Source organism: Primulina tabacum, chromosome 15, assembly GCF_025594145.1.
Source record: "Primulina tabacum isolate GXHZ01 chromosome 15, ASM2559414v2, whole genome shotgun sequence".
Lineage (NCBI taxonomy): Eukaryota > Viridiplantae > Streptophyta > Magnoliopsida > Lamiales > Gesneriaceae > Primulina > Primulina tabacum.
Genome location: NC_134564.1, coordinates 7,689,363 through 7,693,273, shown reverse-complemented (window position 1 = coordinate 7,693,273; position 3,911 = coordinate 7,689,363). Strand labels below are relative to the sequence as shown.

Here is a 3,911-nt window from a genome sequence, read left to right as displayed (position 1 = left end):
GTTTAACTATTTTTATTATTATAAGCAGATACGGGCATCGAGCAGGATTAAATGTGTTAACCCTGACCGAGATGGGTTAACATTTGTTGTACCTCTCATTTATCCAGATGCTATTATTTCAATTTCTCCGTATGGTGCATGGTAATATTTAAAATTTATTGTCGTAATATCACGTATATCTCATATAATTTTTTGAAATGTAATTGTATTTGTTAAATTGTAGGTGAAAAATTGGATTTAATTACACATATTCGCCCACACATGTTGTAATAATTATAAGGGATTCCCTAGATCGTATGAAAAATAATGAGGTATTATTGAATGTTTAGTATTTAATTTTAAATTTTAACTTTTATATTTTTTACTGTTTAATTGGATCGTTTACAAGAAGAATAGCATAGATGTAAAGACGATTATTGATTCATACGACAATAAAATATGGCGATGTGTTTGTCCCCTTATTTGCTTTGACATCGTGGAGATGCATCGTCATAATCGGGTGATGCGACAATTCAAAGACGATCTATTCCAGGGTCTGCTCTCAACAATGATGATCTTCATAATAACACGAGAACAGGTCATCGAAACACAAATTGGAGAGAATATCATAAAAATTCAATTCATATGTGTAATAGTAGGTTGACATATGTTGCTAAAGGGGGACAACACGGGAGATCGATGCAAACTGACGAAGATTATTTTCATGGTATAATCGAATAACTGCACGCACAATATCACCTACAGTTAATGGTGTTGGTTTTCAATCATATCCATACAATACTTTTGCCGGGCAATTTAATGTCCAACAAAATTTCAGTACGCCTTCTCCGTTTTCGCATTAGTCATCATTCGGGTGGGGAAGTGACATGGTTAGGCAACCAAGTGGGTTTTTCACTACTGTTCCATCAACTAAGTTGAATATTGCAGGACCCTCTACTACTCCACCTGGTTTTTCAGTGATTCGGAAATTGCTGACTTACATTTATTTGGTCACCAGGATTATCAAACTCCATTTTGATCAAACATAAAAAGTTTCACAAATCTACTTAATGTTGGTCATCATCATCTTGTCCATGATATGCGACCATAGAGAGATGTTATCTCACCTATCACTTTTCCATTTGAGAATCCTGAAGATGTTGGATTGCGTAGAGGGACGAAAAGACGCAATCCACCCGGTTGTGGAACCGGGAGTCATTTGTATCATTGTAATTTTGATGATGATTCTTCTACTTGATTGGAACTATATCATTTGTATTGTTGTATCATTTGCATTGTTGCATCATTTATATTGCATTATTTCTACAAGTTATTTCAATATATTGAAATAAAGTACAATATGAATAATTTAGGATTTTTTATAATAGCACAAACAATAATAAGTCAAAAGTCGATATATCAATTAACTAAACTCGGTTTCGGGGTAGGATTCCCTTAAATCCCAACAAATAATGTAAATTAGCTACTAAAATTCATGTTCAAACTAAACAAAACAATATTTAAATAAGAAAAAATAAATTAGAAATACTAGACGTGACAAAAACGCGAAGAACGTTTCCCGAAAATCTTGAAAATATTCAACTCCAAGCTTTTTTCAAGTCTTTTCTCTTTTTCAAAGCTTTGTGGCTACTAAAAAGTATCTAATTTTCATCCTCTAGGGTTCTTTGTGTAGCCTCCCACCTTCCAAGTTAGAAACAAGTCAATAAAGAAAGTTTCCTTGTATACTCGCGCCGTGGCGGTCAAGAATTACCGCCCTAGCGTGAGGTCTTCTTTAATTTGCTCAGCCTCTCGAGCTGGGCGGACAAGAAATACTGCCCCAGCACGAGGTTTTCTATCCGGAAATCCCAATTTTGCTATGCTCGCGCTGGGGCGGTCAAGAATTACCGCCCTAGCGCGAGGCCTTTTGCCCAACTCCTTCTTGGCTTCTGCATGCGCTGGGGCGGTAAGTGGTATGTCCTCAGAGTTGAATTTTCTCATTTTCCGTCGTTTTTCCTCGTTTTGCTGCACAGTCATACAACCCAGTGAGCGATGATCAAATACAATAACTTAAAATGAAATGAACAAAAATTTTGGTTGCCTCCCAAAAGCGCAATTTTTTTATGTCGTTATGCTTGACATTCATTCTTTCTTATTGATCATGGTGATTTACTTACACCTTGTTTGTTGTTGTCTCTCTCTAACTACCGGTCTATCCATCTTATTTCTCAATTGAGTTGTTCTTTCCCTACCAACTTTTCTTCTTTCATGTCTAACCTGGTTGTGGTGCATATCGCTCATCTGCAAAAGGTTGAAATCTACCCTCGTACATGGCTAAGTATCAATCTAGTACATGGAATATTATATTCGACCGATCCATTTTCGATAACTACATGACCATCAAAATATAAAAGTACATCGATATTAGACATTTTGTCGAAGAAATTTGAGAGAAAATTTAAGCAGAATGCTCGAAAAAGATATCTTTCAGAAAATAAAATTTTCAACTCATTGAAAAATCATCAGCGTTCATATTATTTTATAGATTTTAATACGCGTCAATAAAATTAAAAATATATTGTATAATTTTCATTGATTGATCCGACATATTTCAGAAATCACATGAAAAATTTGACAAAGGATTGAATTATTTAAAGAAAAGAACAAAATGAACGTACTTGCATATGCAATTTGTGTAGTTATTGAATGCAAAAAAAAAAAAATTAATTGAGTTTTATCCAGCATCCGTGCTTACGAAGCACGAATTTGGTGAGGTGGAATACTTGGAAGAGTATCTATACTTCGTAAGCACGGATTTGGTGTGTTGTCGATTATTCGTGCTTCATAAGCACGTATTTGCCGAGGTGGTGTACGAAGCACGGATTTGATGAGTCGTCGTCGCCATGTATCAGCATCCGTTCTTTTCGATAATGTTTTAACGTAATTTTGAAATTTATTTTATTTGAAGTATTTTTAAAATATTTTCTTGTTTTTAAATTAATAATAAAAAAAACATCCAGTAATAAACGAAATCAGGATAAATCTCAAATACACACAAAAACTAATTTGATACCAATTTATCGGGTCGGAGAATCATACCTCAAATTCTTCCTACGCTTGAACCTACAACATATATCTGATATATACATCAATATAACATAATTTAAACGCCAAAAACAAATTAAATTGGAGGGCCGATTTCAGCCTATACATGAACAAATAAATGCTGGAATCGAGCTCAATATACCTCTAGAATTGAAACTAGTAGATGGGTAGCAGCGGCAGCTGGTGGTCTCACAGCGGTGCACTGTGCACAGGCTGGAGCTCGCCGGATAAGCTTTGAACTCGGGTCAAAGTGGCTGGAAAACATGGCTCAGATCAAAGACGAAGCTATCTCTCATACACACCTAAATTACTGCTTAAAAACCAAAGGAAACTCACCACAACTAGGCTGGAATTCATGAGCAACACGACACCCAAACTCGCTCAAGACAGGGCTCACGCCATGGCTCGGGATTGCTCAAATGGAGCTCGATCTTGACGATTCAGGTGGCAAATGAAGTGGTGAGGTCTCGGGCTACCAACTGCGATGGTTGAAGCTCCGTTTCCTGGCGGCAGTGTGGTCGGAATCTGGAGCAGGGACAAGGATGTTGTTCGCTCTCATATCAACTTTTGATATAAAAATAAAAAAACATGTCAAATATATGATATAAAAATATATATATAATTTCTCAGTGAGCTACAAATTATATAACCAAAAATTTAATTGCAAATCATAATTATAGTACGGATAGGAACGTGGGAGATTCAGAACTTTGGTCTGTTAAAATAAAATAAATTTATAACGAAAATGTATTGTTTTTTGAAAATCCATGTGATTCTTTTACATTTTGTTTGGATTTTTAGTTTTCTAATTATTATCAGAAGTCTTTATA

The 3,911-nt window shown here is 35.3% G+C and overlaps 1 long non-coding RNA gene across 1 annotated transcript; it reads right to left on the bottom strand.

Moving 5' to 3' along the window:
• Positions 1–1,382: 1,382 nt before the first annotated feature.
• Positions 1,383–3,645, bottom strand: LOC142527308 (uncharacterized). Its single transcript, XR_012815442.1, has 3 exons — positions 3,418–3,645; positions 3,224–3,335; positions 1,383–3,099 (listed from the first exon to the last, which is right to left on the bottom strand). It is a non-coding gene; the product is annotated as an uncharacterized LOC142527308 (long non-coding RNA).
• Positions 3,646–3,911: the final 266 nt, after the last annotated feature.